General features: G+C 42.8%; 1 protein-coding gene and 1 long non-coding RNA gene across 2 annotated transcripts in view; one reads left to right on the top strand and one right to left on the bottom strand.

The window, feature by feature from the left end:
- The window catches only part of RPL9 (ribosomal protein L9), a 388,416-nt gene that overhangs the window by 309,680 nt on the left and 56,876 nt on the right, over positions 1-21,860 (top strand). The gene's annotated exons all lie outside the window — the stretch shown is intronic.
- Positions 16,446-21,860, bottom strand: part of LOC139796097 (uncharacterized) — a 63,725-nt gene continuing 58,310 nt past the window's right edge. Inside the window, exons 3-4 of the long non-coding RNA XR_011725822.1 lie at positions 19,208-19,421; positions 16,446-17,386 (exon numbers count right to left, since the gene is read on the bottom strand). This is a non-coding gene — a long non-coding RNA (uncharacterized lncRNA). The remainder of the gene's footprint in view (positions 17,387-19,207; positions 19,422-21,860) is intronic.

A 21,860-nucleotide genomic window follows, 5' to 3' on the forward strand; every position in this document is an offset into this window, starting at 1 on the left:
TATATGACTGTATACTGACTGGGATGCTTCCCAGCACAGGATAAAAGATTTGGTTAGCACTTCTGCCTTTTGTGTACTTCTACCAACAATTTTACCACTCTCATCTTATATGTTATAGAGGCACTGTAAAATCTATTAATTATAGAAGATTTTTCTATCTTCATCGCATACTATTTTTTAAAATAATTTTGCTTTTATTTCTCTATCAGTGCCTATCGTCTGGCTGGTAATAATTATTATCAGCTTCCTTTTTTTCTCCATAGGAGTTTGTGTAATGTCTGCCCTCACATTTGCTTCCTAAGGGAATGGATGGTTGCCCTTGGCATTTTGGAACTGTGGCTTATTGAACATCTACTACAATTTCTCAAGAATTTCCATTTTTTTCCAGACATTTTTGTTTAAATTACTTATCTAATTCAGCTAGTAACCATTTTCTACTTAGTGACACTTGTATCACAGAATTACAAGCTGATTATATTACTGGTTTGGACTTCACTGTCTCGACATGTAACTCATGGTATATAATCCTTTGTGCCAAAAATACAGTTCTGTGATCAAAGTATCTTTAACCAAATTTTAGTATGCATTTACCTTACATCAGATGCAACAATCTTCAAATTAGGAAATGATTACCTGTACTTCTGCATTTGTGTGGTGGCAACAGAAGACATCCAGCATGCTTCATTCAGATTTGAAGATCTGATAATGTGATAATGCATTCTGTACTCGGGCACCACAGACAGATGATTATGGATCTTGTCATCTCACTGATTGATTTGATTTGATAGTCTGCAAAACAGACCACCTGCTCACTCATCTCAAACTTCATAAGTGGCAATATTAATTCACAAGCTTTCAAGGTAATTTTATTTCTCTGTGCCAGCAACTCAGAGGTTAGTTGCAGGGTGTACCCCTTTGGCAGGTCTCCATAGAGCAGCTTGGTTGCAAAGAGCCTGCCGTAGCAGGGCTGCATCCACAGACAGAATGGGCAGATCTCTGCTGTGCTTTTTAGCTGTGTGTGGTTTCTGAGCTGCACATGTGTAATGATGTACCTTATGTGACATGCAAGCCCATCTTACCCATTCCCTATGCCTATGTAAATCCTAGCAATTTGCTTTAAAATACTCGTCCTGCCAGGCTCTGTAAAACTGTCCCATTGCTTGTAGTTGGGTATCTCCAGTCCCTCTCATCTATTGTCTAGCTCTTGGGGCTAATGGTTATATTTTTCTTCTTTTTGTGTCCCCTGGCTTTATGACTTTGTTCTCAACATCTTGATTTTAATGACCGTTCTTGGAATCTCACTTCTCACTAGCTCACTTTTAATTAGTTTTACACATTCCTAACTCATGCAGTGTGTACTTGTCTCTTAAAAAGTAAGGCTTTCTGTAGGTGCAGAGGCCTGCTGAATGCCCAGCTCCTTCTCCCTCTGCTCCACAGTTTCAAGCCCACATATTATTTATCTCTTCAAACATTGGGGAACTGTTTGTTGCCTATTCTCCTTTGGGCACGAGACATCAGGGATTTATAGAAAATGCAGCCTCCTCTGGTATATCTATCTTTTGTACAACTTCCTGAATTGACAGCAAGACAGTCCCTTTAGGATGGGATACTGAGAATTGCTGGTAATTAGTGCTTGCAAGTATAAACAATCATGCTCATGTGCTAAAGGGACCTAACTAATGCCAGCCAACTAAAAGCAATAAGAGGAAGATGAGAGAATGAGAGAAGTTCCTGGGCTGGTGCAAACGCCAGTAGCCAGTAAACACAACTCTTTGCCTGGAAGAACTGAACTGACTAAATTTGCTTTTGCTAATGTTACGTGACCTCTTTTGAATACTTCCAGGTCTTCTAAGGAGCCACAGTTCTCACTTAGAGACTCATTACTGGAGAATCGTGAACTTCATGGGAGACTTGTCATTAGGAGGAGAAAACAAATCAAAGAGGTGGCTTAGTCCTTGTTAAGGAAATGATATTTCTGAAATATATCTGAATCGTAAATCATCAAAGGACTTCACAACAGACCCGTTTTCCTCTTCACACACAGGAATAACAGTAATGTCCCATATATCTTGATAGAACTCTCTCCTTTCCTGGAAAGGTATTAAAAATCATCTGCACTGCATTGATGAAGTGCCAGTCTGATTCCTGGAGTGCCAGTCTTGCTGGAGAAAAAGAAACTTGGGGAAGCCCTAGCCCAGTACACACTGCTACTGGCACTAACAAGTTTTGAGGATGGTGGTGTACTTAAAAGAGGAATCCATGAGTGGAACTGCATGTGACCTTTTTCAGTAAAGCTTTTCAGATTGGTCCTGCACCACTGAAATCAATGGGACATTCACAGGACAGGATGGAGCTTTAGTGGTTTGTTGGCTGGAATTCTGCAGCGACATTTTCTGGGGCTGCCTGAGGTCAGTGCTGTAACTAAGGATAAAGAGTAGTAAACTTCAGCTGCCTAAGTAGCAAACTTAACTACATTTCACTTTAAAACGTATTCATCTTGAATATTTAGAGAAATTGTACACCGACTGTAAGTCAAGTTTTTGCTCAACAAATTTATTCCTTGAACTGTTGCTAGGTGTGGTTTCAAAACAGTTCTAATTCCACCAATATATCCTCTTAAATAACAATAGAACATGACTCTTTAAGGACTTAGAAATGTGTTTCAACAACGTCCCTTAGCTTTGTTGGTTTGTTACATTTGGATGAATACTGTACATAGATACAAGGCAAATACTCTTCTTATATAAAAATATCAGGAAAGACATTTAATACAAATCATATCAAAATTCTCCATCGCATACTGTCAATCTTTAGTGATTTCATAAAGTGCCCATCACCTGCTTTGTGCAAGCTTACAAGTCACAGCCTGTATGCATGCATTTACCAGTAAGTTATTACACTGAACTGATGAGGCTAATTACAATTTAGCACTGCAAATTATCTGTGGACCATTGTTTCTCAAATATATATTCTCATTGATACACCTGTGAAAATTTAGAATTTTATCCTACTAAAATAGTTAAAAACCTGTACTATATGGCAAATACAGTGAGTCCATAAAGGGACTTTTAGAAAGTAAAAGTCCCTTTTAGAAAGAAATTAGAGGTCCAAAAAGGGACTATTTTAAATCAACAGAAACACTGCGAATAAAATAGCTTAGCATATTGTATAGGAAAAATTTTCAGGCAAGTAATTCTGCATTTAGTACTAGATGTGGGGTTTTAAAACATTCAGAAAATGCAAAGGCTATTATTATATTTTCAGTAGCTAATTCTTATTCAATTATCAACAGATATTTTCTAGCAGAAAGTTTCAGTTTGGTGTAATTAATCTGAGGGGTGTGCGTGGCTGTAGGTCTGAGTGTTTTGGTGCATATTATTCTATAAGGTGATACCAACCACTGTGCTCTTCCTGGATCACAGCTTCATAATTTGAGGTTGTTAAAGAAAACAATGCAAGATAAGATCAGATTGAGGCCTTTCCTACACCCAGAACACCAAAAAATCGAGACAGTATTATTTAAAAATAAACTTAGACTTGGCTTGCAGTGTGGTAGGCAGCTCCCAGATTTCCTCAGAGCAGGAAGGGATTAATATTCTCTCCCTGGAGGTGGGAAGGCAAGTTGCCACCCTCCCCTCTGTACCTGCCAATGCAACCCAGAGATGAGGGAAGGGAGGGTATTTGGTTGGGAGAAATAAAGAAGAGAGGAGTCAGAGCCGGAATTGTGCTGCTGTGTGGCAGGATAATGGATGATGTCTAGGACAGAAATGACCTAAAGGGAGGGCCCCAGGCTATGATCAGACTTGTTAAAAAGAAACATGAGGAGTGGGCTGAGTATGTTTATTTTTCTGGCAGCAACTGGAGGAGTTTTAACATGATCTTCATTTATCTTTGGGGTTGCTGATTTCAACTATATCTGAATAATTTAGCAGGTGTGCCCACCACTCCTGTGAATAATTTTTAATCCTTTTTTTTTTTTTTCTTTTTCACACAATAAATTTATTCCAAAAGAGCTTTTAAAAATCTGGCTCTTGTTACTTATTATTTCCCCAGGGGTGGTGGGGCGTGTATGTTGTGTGTCCTGCTTTGGATTCTTTGTGTACACTTTATGAATGCAAACTGAAATAAATTTTCTTGTTTTTATTCCTTGCACAGCTTAGTTTTGAAAAATTATGGCATGCTTAGGACATCTCAGGGAAAATTTTGGTCATTTTGGGATGTCATATTGATTTCTCGAACCATGAAAGGTACATCAGTGAAAGGACATGCCCCACACATGCCATCTGTGGCAATCTCCACAGAGGAACTCTTCCCCTGTTAGCTTGTTTTTCCTGTCTTGGGAGAGTTTCACAATGCACACTTAATGTGAACAAAAGCGATGTAATCAGGTACATTTGGCTGGACCAGGTCTGGGATTACAAGAGTGTGATGGAGTGCTGGGGCCACAGAACACACAGAGGCTGAGAAGAAGTACATGGGGTGCAATAAAATGCCAGAGATCTGAAGTGACATTTCCAGCCCAGTGCCTCAAAAGCCTTCTGAAAAGTTCCTTAATTCTGGACTTTTCTTCTGGATTCCACAACATTTCCCCTTCTCCGCTGGAGAGCTGCAGCCCTGGCACTTTATTTCTCCCCAGTGCTGCTGAAGGGGGAAAGCACAGCTCCTCCCTTGACAGCTAATCTGGAGCCAGGGGCTCAGGATAGATTCCGAGCACCATTTTGGTCCAGCTGGTTTAATCCTACACTTCTGATAGTGCAGTGCTGATACAACTCCAAACTGCTTTCCACCAGCTCCATGCTCCCATGCATGGTTTCCCCAACAACATTTGACTGTGACCATTAATTTTGTCTTGATAATGCAAAGTGTGAGTAGGATTTTTTAAAATAAGTTCCCCCCTTTTTTTTGGTGTACTTTGAAAATGTTTTAAACAGTTTTACAGTATGCTTTTATACCATATCAACTGCTTGTATGTAATCTGTTACATTCCTCTGAAGTTGGCTTCATATTTTACCATCTCTGCCAGCTGTTCCTTGTGGTTTTCACTGCTCTCTTGGTATAGCAGCATCCTAGAGCTGTAGAGATGTTTTGAATACAGTCATGGTGATGAGACCCAAGTTAGGCAGCTGAATAAATATTCTGTATGGTCATGGCCTATGAAATCCCTTTGATTTAATTGCTATTGGCAGGTGCTTGGAGTATCTTCTGTGGGATGTGCCCTTTGTGTGGATCTTTTCAGCTTATTTTCTTACTTTCTAGAGACAAATATGGAGTACACACTGCATCCAGCAGAGCAACATGAATACAACTGAAATAAGCATTCAGTAACAAAACACATTCCGCAGTAAATCTGGTGAGAAACCATATTAGCCACCTCACTGTGAGTAGATTTCATCTTGTTGTAGATGTGCTTCAACCTGGCTGCTGCTTTTTCTACTTATTTAACTTCTTTTCAAATTTGTGTTCTGTGCACATTCATAGCCATGCCCTGGGGTGTTTGCACAAATGATGTTTTAGACATGTAAATCTGACTAATAACACACCCACCCATGGCTGGCAACTGAGCACTGCAGCCTGACACTGAGAGATGATCTAATCCCAGGAGGTATCTCTGGCCTGGAGGAAAGCAGGGAGGGAAGGGTGGCTTCTCCAGTGGGTGAGCCACACTCTGTGGCCCTTAACTTAGAACTTGATCATCCAGCAGAACACTAGGAGAAGTGTGTGCCTTTCAGTAGCCATGTCTGGTTTGTGAAACACCTCTTGTACCATGCCTGCCTGCACTGGTAACACACAGTGAATACAATCCAGTCTGACACTGCTCTTTCTGGGTTTCCAAAGATATCTTCCTTTTGCATAAATTCATGCAGGTTTATGGGTGGGCCAGCTTAGAAGCTGTCTTTCCCAAAGATTACTTTTTTCCTAATGCTTTGCCAATTTGTTCCCTGCTGGTCAGGAATGACCACCTCAAGGGGGATGTGGTAATTTGCTCCAGCAGACACCTGTGCCACTGTAGGAATTGTCCTTGGCAGCACCAGTTACTACCAGTGAAGGTGGTGCCTGTGGAAGAAAAACCCTGTCAAGAGGTGACCAAGCACATTATATGTGCAAATTGGGAATATCTCCATGAAAGTTAAAAATTTCAAGCCTTAGTTGAGTCACATCACTGCCTCCACCTCCCCCACATTCCCTTCACCCCAAATCCACATCTGCACTGGTAGGGAAGAGACACTGTTTCTGGTTCAGTTTCTTGGTTTCAGAAATGACCAGTACAAATGTATAAGTGTAGGAGAATTTGGAAAAAAGGACCCATGAGTAAAACCAACCTCTTGGAAAATTTCTTCCTCACTTCCATGAGTGATGGGTTGTCCTGTGACATGAGGTGAGTATACAGCCTTCCAATCTCTTATGAAAACTCTTCTCTACTGCAATTCTGGATCCATCACTGCTCAAGACAGATTTGAGTCCTTTTAAAAATCCCGCCAGGCTTTTGCTTTCATTGAAAATAATAACTGAAGCTGCACTACAGTAAGTGCAGTAAATGAATACCACTGCCTGTTTATTTATTTGTTTATGGACTGATGTGTGGTATCATGTGATATCTCCTAGGAAATTGCAGATCTCTGGGAACCTGGCCATGTGTATAGTGAGCTTTACTTGCCTGGCCATTTCCCTCCTTTTCTTGCTTTTCTCTTCATGGGCATTTCTTTTCAGGTTTATCCTCTGAGCAGCAGGCACGGGTGCTGGGCGGGATGCTGGCCCCAGGGATTTGGGAGGGGATGGCTGGGGTGCAGCCTTTCCCTCCCTCCAGATCTGCTGTGGGCCCTCCCTCCGGAGCTGATCCCAACCTGCAGGCTGGGGTTTGACAGGGCGAGGCCTCTGCTACACCCTATTCCTGGCGGGCATGCTCTCCCTTAGGGAACATGGTGCCTCCGGCTGTGCCAGCAAACCATCCCTTCCCCATCAGCAGGCAGCACCAGCCTTGGAGCTCTGCCTGCCTCCTCTGCAGTAATGCAGAGAAAAAAAGGGCTCCCTGGTTTATTTGCCTCTCTTGTTTCCTTTGTAGATGCTCTAACACTAAGCCAGACCTTATTTACATGTAACTCACTGCACTTATCCCTTTAAATTATAAAGGCACACAACTGTCTATAAAATGCCTTAGCAGGGACTGATCATGTATAATTAGCATTGCATGGCCTTCTCATCTGTTTGTTAGTGGGGCTGGTACAAACAAGTGCAACCTCCTGAATAATGGCACCAAGCATGGGCTTTGTCTGAAGAAGTCAAACAGTGCTCCTGGGGATGCCTCCTGTTCCTTGCAGACATGCTGTGCAGGCAGAACTCAGGGTTTTTTCAATGGCCCAGGGTTTCTAGCCAGTGGGCAGCCCTGCTGAGAGACTGCCTGATAGATACTTGCCTGAGCCTCCATAAATCAAGGAATCTGCAGTGTTTCTGCAGTGTGTGTACAGATTAGCCACCCACCATGTGCACAGCCAGCCTGAAAGTCATGAAGATTTCAGACAGTGCTGTTCTGCTTGTATGCACTGATAGTATGGTAAGTCTGAAGCATCCAGGATTGTGGATTTGCCGTGCCCACTCACATTATTCAGCTGAGTCAAGCATGCATGCTAACTCAAACCTATTCCCCAGCCCTCAGATTTACTGAGCGGGGCCAGATCTTTTGTACAGAGCATGTGCAGTCAGTCTGGATGCTTACTGAAATGTCAAGTTTGTAATGCATGGTCTATAGAGCTCATTTACACATATTTCCATCTGGGAAATCCCAGAGAAAGTGTTATGACAGCCTGAGTGTTAAATTAATTTAATTTTCTATCCTTAAGGAATTTCAACTTGCCAGTAGTCACGGCTTTATCCTCTGAAAATAAATTCTGAAGTTATGCTTGACTAACCCTAATTATTTGGCAATTTATTGTTTGCATCCTCTTGTGACCTGTCTTCAGAGCAACTGATATGAGCCTACTTTCAAGGGCTCAGGAGTACCACCAGGCACTAAGAGGTAAATGCTTTTCTGGTTCTGTTCCTCGTTCACTTCGTATCTACTACTACACTTCCTTTTTTCCTTGAATTTACTGGACCCATTTGCAGGTTGTCTACCAGCATAACAGTGGCCAGATACTGCTGGAAGTGGACACTTGTGATGGGAATGGGCAGTCACTTGTGAGGCCAGGCTTGGTTGGTGGCACCACAAACAACAACCTAGAGAAGCTCGCTGCCTCATCACACATGGGGGCCTGAGGAAATAGGACAGTTTCCAGTGCTAAATGTAACAGGGGTGTGCATTCTGTCACACAGCACAGAGCATGAGTCAGGCCATGTAGGAGGAGGAGGAAAAGCCCCTGTGGGTGTCCTTGGGAAGTGGCTCCCGGGGGACCTGCTGCAGGTGCAGTTCCATGCTTGGGCACAGCATGTGAGGAAATTAGGTTGCCTAAGGGAAAGGTGGGAAGTCCTGTGTCTTGGTGGGTGTGTTGGGCAAGGCAGAGGGCCTTGCCTGCATGTCCCTGCCTGTGTACCTGGGAATGTGGGTGTACATGGGCTGCACTGATTTAGGAGGGGTCCTGTGTTTGATGTGGGCAGGGGTCAGCCCTTGGTGAGTACAGGAGCTGTTCAGCAGCAAGCTCCTGGGTGTATCACAGGAGATCCCTGAGAAAAGTGGAATTTCTCCTTGGCAGAGGAGGTGGGGGTTCCTGCTGGAGAGCCCCATGGAGCAGCACCTCAGTGCCAGTGTGGGAAGGAAGGGGATGTGGTGGTCGGGGGGGAGGTGACACCTCCACCCACCTGTCACATGGAAATGGGAGCTCAGCCTTTGCTTGTGCTGTGTGTTTAGATTTCAGGCTTGCCAGGCAGGCACTGTCCCTTACTGTTTGTACAGTCCTTGGCCCCATAAGTCCTGATCTTTGCCAGGACACCCAGCCACCTCTGCAGTAGTAACGAGCAATAACAAGCCCTGCCAGATTAACCCTTTCTGTGTTCTCTACAGCACCTTGAATACTGTGCTGAGTTTGGGGCCCTCCACTGCAAGAAAGCTATCAAGGTGCTGGAGAGAGTCCAGAGAAGGGTCTGGGGCACAAGTCTTATGAGGAGCATCTGAGGGAACCGGAGTTGTTCAGTCTGGAGAAAAAGAGGCTGAGGGGAGACCTTACTGCTCTCTACAGCTACCTGAAAGGAGGCTGTAGCAAGGTGGGAAGTGGTCTCTTCCCCCTTGTAACAAGAAATGGGACAAGAGGAAATGGACTGAATGCATGCCAGGAGCAGGTTTAGATTATATATTAGGAAAAAATTCTTCACTGAAAGGGTAATTAAACACTGGAATAGGCTGCCCAGGGAGGTGGTGGAATCCCTGGAGGTGTTTAAAAGACGTGTAGATGTGGTGCTTAGGAGCATGGTTTAAGCACTGTACTTGGTATAATTAGGTTAATAGTTGGTATTGGTAGGTTATGGTTGAACTTGTTTTTCTTAAAGGTCTTCTTCAACCAGAACGATTCTGTGAATCTGTGTTTCTGTGAAGAAGATGAGCAATGGGTAATTCTGTTCAGCTAAGGAAGAAGGGATGTGAGTGCCCAGCACGCAGCCACTGCAGGCAGGAATGGTGTCAGAAATGAGTTTCCAGGAGGCAGCTGAATGAGATCTGACCAGTGACTTAAGCACAATGTGGAGATGTTTGTAGGACAAGAGGAATACCTGCAAATTAGTTTCTTAGGGTCTGTGTAATAGGAAGAGTTTTTTAAGCACTAGAAAGTTTATATCTGGAAGCGTAAGAAGGGGTGGAAATTTGGCTGAGGATTGAAAGTGGAAGTGAGGAGGTTTAGGAGCCTACACAGTCAGGGTAGCATCTCGTGCTCTGAGTCATGGTTCTATAAAAACGGGTTGGTTTTATACCTCTGAGATACCAGGTCAATTATATTCATGATATACTTGAAGGGAGCATGAACTCTTGGCAGAAGGAACACCAAGCCCTGACTTGAAATGGCCTTCAAGGGCAAGTAATTACACTTCACTCAGTTTATGTGTCAATATTTCACAGAATTAATGAGATAACTCTTTATGGAGTGTGTAAGTACTCTGCCCTTTAAGATTATCTCAGGGGAGGACTGATTGCCTCTCCTCCCAAAAGTTCAAATTCCCCAGTACTATCAGAGGGTCTTTATTTCTCTTCTAGCTCAGCCGAAGTGGTACGAGTTCAGTGATCAACAGTGTGACACTCCCTGGTGTTATTTTCAGTCACTTTTCAGATTAGATCAAGTTACCCTTTCTTTGAAATGGAAGTAATCCATTTTTATGTGTTTGTTGCAGTCTCTGTGTTACTAACATAAGAAAATCAATATCAGGGCAGTCAGCCATTCCAGTGCTTATTATGGGTAATGCACTGCATTCTGTTGTTGAGGGAGTTTGGAGATGTGAATTCTTGAGATGCTGGAGATAGAGGGCTCTTGAGGTAAAAGGTAAAGAGTAAAGGATCAGAAAGGTGGGAAAATAAGGCAATTAAAGTCAGGTTCTGGCACTATTTGACATAATTTTTAAAAGTAATTTTTTGATCAAGCAGAACATTTGGGCACTGCTGATAGCTTTCATTCTGTTCTCTTCATACACACATCCATCCATCTTAAATTTTCTTCTGAATCTATGTACACATATTTTTTATCTGTTGTTGGCTTAAAAATGTGCTCATTAAAAATATCTTAAAATCCACTTAGTAATCCATGAAAAAAACTGATAGCTTTGATCCACTGGAATAATCTGGAATGCAATTCTCCATTCTAGTGTCTCAGAGAAAGCTTTTGGGATGCTTTGTTATCCTAGTCTTTGGTTATGTACTGGGTAATGTCATTGGCTTTTCATCACAGATACCCCATGTTCCCTATCTGATTCCTTTTCCTTTTAATCTCACACCCTGGGTGTGGAGCTTGTTACTCTCTTGATACTTGTGATTTCCCCAGGCATGTTGGGTGTCCTGCTTTGGATTCTTTGTGTGTATTTCATGAATGCAAACTGAACTGATTTTTTTTTTTTTTAATAAAATATGAGACAAGGGACAGAGAGTGCCTGGAATGCCACTCTAGACATGGGATAAGTCCCTGCTTGACCCAGGGGACTGCCCACTCATCTCCTGTTTTTGAAAAAGATCTGTTCACATTTTCCTAGATTATCTGTTCCTTAACAGTGTTAACAACTTAGGGTGCTACAGAATGATGTACAGCATTGATTATTCCAGTTAAGTTTACAGCATAATTGTGAGAGAAAAAAAAACAACAACCAAAGAAAAAAAAAATATAAAAATCTATGCCTGAATTCAGAGTCCCTTGGGTGGAGAAGCAGCCTGGAATTCAAGATTCTTGTAAAAGCAATAAAGATGTCATGATGTATTGCAGTGGTCCTTCTTTACATCTGTGCTGTTAATCATTTGTCTTTTCCTTTTTCCTTTTCATAAACTTATTGGGCAATCTGATGGTTTACTCTTGTTATCCAGGGTTCTTTGAGTGGAAGGCAAAGTTCAGCTTTCATCTGAGGATGCTAGGTCCTATTTCTGTCTCTTTTTTCTCTTCACATCCTTTAATACTCCCTGGTGGTTGCTACTCCTTATTCTCTTTTCTTGATTTTTTTGCTTGTTTCCTGGGATATTTAGTTCCTTTTGATGAAGCAAAGAATATCCACTGAAGTGTTTAGATTTAGGTGTTTAAGGTCACTTAATATAGACACATGCAATAATGTTTATCAGCAGTACCTTGTTTCCAGCCAAGAAAAGAAACTTCTGAAAATCAGCTTTTTACATTTAAATAGATCATTTCTACTTTCTGGAAAACAGGTATGTGTGTCTTCCTCATGAGATTACAAGGAAGGAGATGGGTGTGAGAGAGAAACAGTGAAGAGAGATTTAAAGTAAAGTCCATTCTTGCCTTTTCTTCCCACACCACTACCTCCCCAACCAAATAAAGAATACCTAAATGTGAAAAGTTTAATTAAGATTTAAACAGCCATATATAGTTTATCTGAACCAGCACCTAGGTGCAGAATTCATCTCTGACTTCTGATGCTTTGACCAGGGGATGACCAGCAGTCTCAGATGGCTCAGCTCTGCCCTTCAGTGTCGAAGCCTCTGGGACAATGGTTGCTTGGAACACTGGGGCCATACCACAAAATGGTATACCCACCCTAAAATGGGTATACCCAACCTATATGCCTCCAGCTTCTCACCTTCAGGATGAGAATATTGGGTGGCACCAGGGACAACCACAGAGCAGAGTGTGCTGCATGAGGTCCCTGGAAGAGCAGGTGGGAGTCCTGGGGGTGGTTGTGCCATGCCAGTGGTGCCCCTCACCCTTCTGTAAGGGGTGTGTGCTCATCCTTGTGCTGCTGGCTAAAGCAAGGTGAGATGCACTGCTTACCCAGCCCCATCAGGCTTCTCAGTACCTCAGCCCTGTGCCTGAATGTCTTCTTGTGTCCACACCACTAAGTTATTTACAAGCCTGAATTGAGTGTGGGTCTGGGTTTGTGCTGTATATGTTGAGCAAAAGTAGCGTTGGAGCACAGACTCAGAGTGGGCACTGAACTCTCCCCTGCAGAAATCATACTGAGGAGGTCAGCAGGGTCCTTTATTCTCATATGTTTGTTTCCTAAAGCTAGAGGAGCCATTGAGATAAGGTAAAGAAAGGGTTAGGTTAGGAGAAGGCAGAAGATGGTACAGGAACTAGTTGTCACCTACCATTAGGTATGAAGTGATGGGATACGATGAGTATGATTAGCAGTCTATTATGACAAGGGAAAGAAGTAAGGAAAGAGGTTACAGTGAGATGAGGAAGTCTTGCAGTTTGGATAAGTATTCTTAATTTTTGCTCAAAGTCCTTTGAAAGCTGTAACTACTGGTAATGTGCTTCTCTGGTTGAAGAACAGAACCTCCTGAAGGTTTTTGAAAAAAAAAATCCCACAGTAATTGCCATGACCTACTCACAGCAGAGGGTTCTTCCAGGGGTAACAAGTGAAATGGAAAGGCAAAAGCTGATTCTCTTCAACCTGTAACATATTCACAGGCCAAAACTACTGCTGAACAAAGCATACTGCAAAAATCAATTAGTACAGTGGTAACTTTCTTCTGTTTTGTGCAGAAAAAACCCAGGGCATGATTCCATGATTCAGTTCCTGTCTTGGATTAAAGCCCAGGTTTGAACTGGTAGAATACTTAGAAAAAAAAGTTTAAAAAATCACACAATCACTTCTCTAAGTTTGTTTTTTCTACAGGCTGGAAACTGTGTGTGAATTCCAGGGAAAGGGTTAATTGTATCAGGAGATTGTCAGCCATTGATCTGACTTTAAAACAAGGTGCTGGAGGGCATATCTTAACTTGACAAGTTGCATTGTTAATTTACAGTTTGGGTGTGGAGGGACCTGCCTTCCCTTCTTTGTAATCTCTGCAGGTGTGCACAGGACTTCAAAGCCAGTTGCAGTGGAGCTTATGTCTGTGAGAAAGCCTTGGCTGAACAAAAATGTGCTGGGAGGTGTGAACCCCAGCTCCCTTGTGCAACTGCCTGCAAGTTGGTTTGTGAATGTGGATTTCTGCTGGATATTACTTATGCAAAGGGGTTTATCCTTCCCTGTGGTGCACAAGTCCCTTGCTGCAGATTTTAGGTCTCATGCTCTCAGTGAGATTTTGAAACTTTTTAGAAGTGTGTTTGAAATCACATAAGCACAACTAGTCACTGGATCTGTTCTTTTTCGCTGCTTCCGCATCACTTCTGAAATACACTGGATTTGTACCAAGCAGTATTTTGAGGCATCTCAGACTTTTTGGTCTTAGAATTCACTACTAATTTTCTGTCATGCCAAAATGGGCAGCTAAAAGCTATTATGCTGGTCTGAACTGGTTAGCTAAAGCTCTTTAAACCTAGAATAACTCAAAGGCACAGAAACAGCCCAGAGTGGGTGGTGAAGCACAAGTGCCCATGCTCTTCCAGGCTCTGTGCAGAGTTGTTTGCTGTAGAAGTGGAGTTCTCAGTAGGTTTGGCGAGCAGGGGCTGCAGTTTTGCCCACGAGGTCATTTACACAGGGATACCTGCACTGAGCAGAGCAGAGATCAGTCTGTCCCATTTTTTTCTCCTGCAAGGTGGAGGGAAGAGACTACAGCTCTGCATTCAGAATTACTAAGCTGTTGGGTTTTGTTTTTTGTTGTTTTTTTTTCTCCCCATCTTTGACTTATAGAAAAGTTACAAGGAAATTAAGTGTGTCAGTAAAATTGGACCTCACAAATTTTGCTGATTTATTTAAGGGCTCCAGTACTTCATTTTTGCTTATTATTGTGATCACAATTACAGAAAGAATAATAGTGATTGATTCCTTATGGCTCTGCTTAATTTGTTGGGATTTTTATAACTTTCTCTGTCCATTTTATGGAGTTACCAATTCTCTTGGACCTCTCTAAATGAAATTCAGCATTGATATACAGGAGAAGGTCCCACAGCTGCAGCTGTGCAGCAGAGATCATTACTCTCTGTCAGCATTTTTCAGGTTTTTGATGTTAGGCTTTGGTTTTATGTAGAAAGAGAGTTGCACCTTTCAAATTGGGGAAGGCACAAGGGTGGCAGTGTCTGATGGCCAGGAAGGCTGATACACTCCCATGCTCTGTGGATGAGCAGTGAGGCACAGGGCATCAGAAAATGGGCTATGAAATGTTTACTGGCTCCAGGCATTGCTAATGCAGTAGAATTATGAGTTTGTAAAACAATTGTTTTCTATAACTTTATATCTTCTTTCTGCAGTTCCCGTCATCTCCTAACCACGGACTAATGGAATACAGAATAGTCTGGGAATTTTTCCTTTGCTTGTTTTGCAGAGGTCATGAAGCCCTTGTAGAAAAGCTACGCTAGTGTTCACAGTGCCCTTTTGGGACAGAACAGGTCCAAACTGAACTTCTGACTTTACCACTTTTAAATGCATGGGCTTTTCTTGTCCAGGGATTGAACTAATGTGACCACAATATATGTATCTCAGGTGAATATTCCAGGTACCAAGCTATCAAGTCTTTCCCATAGGAGCAGTTCGTTTTTTAATTAAATATTCATTAGGCCACAAAGAGAGAGGAGTTGCTCTTTCACCAGGATTCAACAATAAAATGTCCCTGAGGCCTCTGTTGTTAGTTAATATTCATCACATTACTCATGGATGGGACTGATGAACAGATTCCTTGATCTACCTGGTATGCCTTATTCTTGTAAAAATGGTGGGTTTACTGTCTTTGAATCTTCACAGATTCGTGAGCAGAGTTTTTAGTGGAAACTCAGCATGGAAAACAGAGCCCATGCAGCTGAAATTACAACCTTAGAGTATGCTGATGATACCACTGAATTGGTATCAATTCAAGTGATATCAAGTGGAAAAGACTGCCTGGAAAGATGGGTAAAATAAAAATACACTGTGGATTAGGGTCCGTATCTTACAGTTTATGGCAAAACCCTGCATAAAGTGGTGCAGATGTCCTGGGTAACAGAGCTCACAGCTGGTGAACAAGCACTGATCTGCTCAGCCCTCCTGGGAGGGTGCCCAGGCTCCAGTTGTGCATGTTCTTATCTGCTACTTACCTTCTGCTGCTGGTGTCAGATGGACACAAGTTGTCCCTTTAAAGGAGCAGTCCAGTGCAAATTACTGTGTGACCTTTGCAAAGGAAAATACCTGTCAGTCCCTGATTTTTTTTTTAAGTTTCAGAAAAATTAATCTACAACAAGAAAAATAAACAAACAAAAAAGACAATGGGAATTGAGAGGAAGATATAAAAAGGAAATAAATGTGGAGGGAGAAATCAGGAGAGAAAAGAACAAAAAGGAAATTCACTGTAGTACCTATGGCAGGTTATTTACTACCCATTTATGCTAGAGCTGTACTAAATAAAGCTAATAGCTTGTTTTTCATTGAAACAGGCTGAATATTCTCCTCTCCAGTAGTTGCCAACCGGCTTCTAAATATGAGGACTAGGCAGAATATCAAGCTACAATTAAAAATAAGAATAAATTTACAACACTAAGAATCCCTGTAGCAAGCAGAAACATTAATAGCTTTTCTTTCTGCAGCCGAGGTGAAGAAAAAGTATGTGTCCTTTTATCTTATCTTGCACTCAGAGATGGCCGGGAGGGAAAGGGTCGTAGCTGAGGCAGCAGAGAGCAGACAGAGAGCATGAAGAGAAATAGCAAAGCTCACAAGAAAGGTACAAGGAAACTTGTGGAGTGAGACAAACAAGAAGCCCTTTTTGTGTGGGATCCTGGACCTAAGAGAGAGGCAGTATGCTCCAACATGAGCATGGCAGCAGAACTTTTCCGTGCCTGTGAAGAGGGGTATTCATACGTGTACCAGCAAACACAGGTTGGGTTTTTTTTTTTTATTTAGGAAGGGAAAATCAGTAGCAGAGTTGAGTGGAGATATAGATGCAGATGGAGAGCTCTGGCAAAGGTAGAGTCAGAGTTACAGAGTACACGGGATGGATTATAGGGCTGTGTGGGTCAGTCCTGGGGGATCTGCCCTTCAGCTCATTCCTGCTCTACTCCAAGGCATGGCCAGCACTGATGGTCCCTGCTGTCACAGCAGCTCCAAGGACACTCACTGAGCACATGTGACCATTAGGGCATCTCAGCAGGTGAGAGGCTTCTACAGGGTGCATTATTTATTCCTTTGCTCACCAGCAGCTGCACAGGGATCAAAGGGAGTGAAAGACCACCTCTCCACAGGGAAGTCCCTATCTTTCTCTGCAGTTCCCAGGGTGAAGTGCACTTACCTGCTCACTTGCTGCCCTCTCCCAGCAGCTTCTTATGGCTCTGCCTGTCATGGGCGCTGCTGGGAAACTCCTCAGCTAGGATTAACCCAGGCACATCTCATATTTAAAAATAATTTACAGATGTTCGTACCCCATGAGATTTTCTGAAAGGCTTTGCAGACAAAAGTCAGCAGTGGATGATGCTGAACATGGAATAATGTTAAAGTTATAGACACAGTTTCCCACTGGGGAGCCTGGAAGATGATTTGCTTTTAGACCATTTAACAAGATACGGGCCACTCTGCTGTGAGTGGCCTGTCTGTGGAATGTGTTCTCACAAGGTGCAGAGCTGTGTTAGACAGGAAACTCATTTTAGTGCTCAGTTTCCTTTGTGTGACCCTTTTGACCATTTAGGAATTGGCCATGTGTGAAGATAGGAAATGCAAAATGAAGTGCATTAGTGGAGCAGCCAAATTTGAGACCTCTCTCCTCCAGGCTTCCCTCGTGGCTGTGGGTAAAGTGGGACCCAGGGCTCAGCAGCTGCAGTGCTTGGCTTTGCTTGTTGGTCATAGTGGCAGAATGTGGAATATTTTGGTTCTGAGTGAGAATGGCTTGATGAAGGAACAAAATCTTCATCAGAAGCAACTAGGTTTTAGGGAAAAACAAAACAAAAAACCAAAATGAGTTACAAGGTTGTACCTAAAGCTGATTTTTCCATTGGGGAAAATAAAATAAACCAGATTTTTTTTTTCAGCAATTTTGGGTACCACAAGTCAGAATGAGCAGCACATTTAGACCCGTAATTTTCAGGCAAATTAGGAGCCTAAAATCAGAATAAGGGATCGAAGTGTTTTGTCTGATGTGAATATATAAACATAAAACATAAACCTGCAATTGTAGAGATTATCTTGATTCTGAGCTAGGGGGACTGCTTCTTCTCTGGTTTCACTGGGCTTGAAACAACCTGTAGAAATGATGAGGTTAAACTGAAGCATGCTCAGAGGGCACACAGCTGCCTTGATCATCATCATCTCACTACAGCCCTGGTCCCAGTTTTCCCATTGAGCTTAATCTAATTTTAATAACAGCCTCCTATTTATTACATTTGATTTGCATGGGCTTGATGTCTCCACTGGCTTGCATGACAGTGGTTTTGACCCAGCTGTAGCTGGTGGCACATTTGCAGAGCTGGGAGAATTAATCTGGTGCTTAGTTATTGGCTCTGTCTTCTAATTCCCTCCTGTGAACTGGTCTCTGACTTGGATTCAGGCCATAGCCCAGTACAAATGGGAACTCAAAATAATAGATTTCTCTTAAGAAAATGCTTCCCTCTGACATAGCAAACAGGCTTCTTAACCCTCTGCACCCAACACTTGATCATTTAAGTGGAAACAGGGACTTATCACCTAGTCATAGCTCATGGGAGGTATTTTAAAAAGATTTTCTTGTTGTTATTGTTGCAGTTGCTGTTATTATTATTATTGTTATTACTATTTAGCTTTCCTTTCACACCTTCTCTGGTTATCTTAAAAGCTCTGTGCTGCTAACAACTATGAAGTCATGGTTACTCCAAAACATGACTCTTTTTGGCTTCTATTTGTAAGATGTTGGAAAACAAGGTGAAAACTGCCTTTTCTCACAGCAAGGGGCTGAATGGGCTCCTTGGGATCTCTGCAAGCTGCCCCTTTGCTGAGGCAGAGGGGGATGTGAGCTCAGCTCCTGAGGACACTGGGATACAGCTGCCTCCTGCCTGGAGTGTGCAGCAAGGAGAGGGTGGACTGATGATAGGAGTGAGAAAGCCCGGGGAAAACACTGGACTATGGCAGTCTAAGTACCTGTCTACCACTTCTAAGTACCTATCAGAACTAGCCAGCCAAAACCCACTTTCAAAAGAGATTTTTCTTATGGAATTCTGCACCCTGAAGACAATAGCGTATGCAGTATCAGCAATAAAAAATTCCCATCACAACAGCAACTCATAAAACCTACTCAAATTAAATGAAAAATAAAAGCAGTGCTGAATGGCTATTTTAAAAATGCAGCAAATAGAAAGGCAGATGTTTTCTATTATCCCAATGCTTCATTAAATAAAGAAAAAAAAATAATCTGCATGACACTACTGACTGTTTTTATTCCCTTGCTACCATGTCAGGACCTGCTGGCTGTACTCAGCAAGATTTTGATTAATAATATTTTATGTTTTCCAAACAAAGATGCTGCATATCATGCAGTGGTCCAGTCTCCAGGGAGGTGGAAGTGCCAGACATACACATGTACCATAGTGCAGTGCTGAGATTTTGCTTGTCTGAGGAATCTCCTGAACATGAGTGTAAATAAAATTTTAGTTAAAAAAATGCAAGAGAAACAAGAGAAGGAAAAATTGCAGCCAGGATATACCTAACAGCCTGTAATACATCATTATACTAGAAATACATCTTTCTGACTGCAGAGCCACAGCTCCTTTACCTGCAGGTGACAAACCCCACCAGCTGTGTGACAGAAACAACTGGAAGGGAGACAGGAAACAGGCTCGAGAGATGCTTTAGTCCCATGTCTGGTTCCAGTGCTACTGCAGTTACCACTGAGTGAGGATGAGGAATTGCACCTCGTGCTGGCAGCTTGTCCGGGCAGCAGCAAGGCTTTGGCAGTCTCATGGGCAGCCTCCCAGGGTCCCAAAAAGCTATTCAAGGGGAAAAAAAAAAAAACCCAAGACTTTGCCCTTTTGTGCCTGGAATCCGGATGTCTGGCAGAGGGGGCAGGGGCGGAAGGGAGTTGCAGCGCTGCATTGTCCTTCGGTGCTCGCCTTGCTGACACACCCGGTGTCCCTCTGCGGTACAGACCCCTCTCAGCTGCCGGCTCTTAGCACCTCTGCTGTAGGAAGGGCTAAATGTGCCCCGGCAGTCCCTACCTTTGCAACTCCTTATCTTTGCAACTGAAGATGTCTCATGCTTACAGCACTAGAATATATAGGCTTGATATCAGTCTTGATTTTGAGGGTCTCCGTGGTTTAGATTTTTTTCTAACTTGCTTTACTTGAGCACATCCACGTTGTGTACTGCCACAGCCTCCTGGGTAGTTTTGCAGGTGCTGAAGAGATGCTCACCCACCACCCATGAGTGCTTTCTCCTTCCTTCCATCCTCAGCAGCCATGTCCTGCACAATCCTGTATAGCCACAACATTTGCTCTTCTTTGCAGCCCTCCCTGCTCTACCAGGTCCCTCACCAGCATCACTCCAGCCCCGCTCCAGTTCTCAGTGTTCACCGAGATGTTAACTTCTACATAAATTATTTCTGAGCATTCGGGGTCTTCTGGGCAGGAGTTGCAAGCTGGGGAGGCTCTGAATGATATTTTTGTCTAGACTTCAAGTCAAGGAGAGCACCAACCCCCTAACTCATGGGTGACTTGTGCATGAGAAGACAGCTGGGGCCAAGGCTCTGCAGCTTCACTGGCAGCATCTCGGTGCCAACAAACTGGAAACACATTTTTGTACACAAGTCATGGGAGCAACACTGATGGAAATGAGCTGATGTAGGTTTAGTTTTGAGTTTGTTTAGGGTTTCTAAGGAGTGGTTGCAAATATAATTCTTTCCTCTTGGCTGTGGAAGAGCTTGTGACTTGCATTTAGCACTGTTTTTACCTTGCTGAGCAAGGGTGTGTGTGGGGTTTGCTAAAGAGGCCCCATCAAGCTAAGATCACTGTCATTCATTTCCAGTCACAAGAAAACCACTGCTGCCCATGGCCCCTGCCAGCCGGGCTGTGGTTCTGCTGCCAGCTGCTGCTGCTTGAGGTGGGAATCCCACTGCAGGCCAGTGCAGGCTTCCTGCTGGTGTCCAGGCAGACAGACTGAACTCCTTGTGCAGAGCATTTTTTGATCCCATGTGGTGCCTGCTCCCCCTGTTTGCTTGTGTCCCATACATTTGGGTTACAGTGACACCACCATCATCCCATCCAGCCATCTGCTGGGATTGCTGGGGCATTTGGGATCACAAAGCAGTGATGGGAACATGGGCAGACATTCTGTAACACTTGCTCCTGAAGGTCTCCAGTCATTTTAATAAGTGTCTTTGCTCCTCTGTTTTCTAGGTTGCCAGTTTTCCTTTTGGTTCTCTCTCTGTTAGAGCATTACTCTGCAAAAATTCACATCTCTCTTCAGATCCTCACTTGTTTTTTTTTAGCCTTTCATAAGAGCAGTGAGCTGTCTTTGCCTTCAGTTTTAAGGTCTCTGTGTGGTATCAATAGTTAATAAATGTAATTTTTTTCAGTTAGTGGTCTGTAGTACCATAAGGATATTCCTGTATAGAGCAATTTCAATGCCAATTCCCTTTAATAGTCATTATTTATAGAAGTCCTGCCATGAGACACACTCTTTTACCCCTACTTTTTACATTTCCTTTAATATTTTAAGGACACTCTTTTTCAGCAAACCAAATAGATATGGTACATAAATGAAAGGTCACCTTTGTGCTCAAGGAAGGACTTCTCATGAATTGCAGAAATTAGTAGACTATATGGGAAAAGTACCTCCTGCTCTTTATTTTTTATGTGCAGCATTTCCCCCCAACTCCATGACTGTAAACCAAAGCCTTAAGTACCAACCAGAAGCAGACTCCTGAGTATTTCATGTTATTCAGCTTTACACAGTTCCCTGCCTTTGTCCTCAGACAAAAACCTGCAGTCTATTAAATTCATCTGCTCAATTTGAAATGAAGGCCATAGACTTCATTGTGCATTTCTATAGATAGAAAATGCTTTGGTGGTTATTGGAATTCCTGCTGCAGCCATCTACTGCTGTTTGGTGTAACTAAATGCCTATTTAGCCAGGCTTTAAAATGGAATATGATTGAGAGAGTAACATTTCTCTTTTTTTTTTTTGTCCCCTCACTGGAACTGTTTGAGGCCAGGCTGCATAGGACTTTGAGCAGCCTGGTCTAGTTGAAGGTGTCCCTGCCCATGCAGGATGGTTGGAAGTAGATGATATTTAAGATGATATTATGCTTCTATGGTTCCATATCCCCATTTCCATTATTTCACCTATTTACCCTGTTTTTCTAAAAGCCTTACTATCACAGAATCACAGAATTGTCATGGCTGGGAAAGACCTTTAAGATCACTGTGTCC

This window comes from Heliangelus exortis, chromosome 4 (assembly GCF_036169615.1).
Source record: "Heliangelus exortis chromosome 4, bHelExo1.hap1, whole genome shotgun sequence".
Lineage (NCBI taxonomy): Eukaryota > Metazoa > Chordata > Aves > Apodiformes > Trochilidae > Heliangelus > Heliangelus exortis.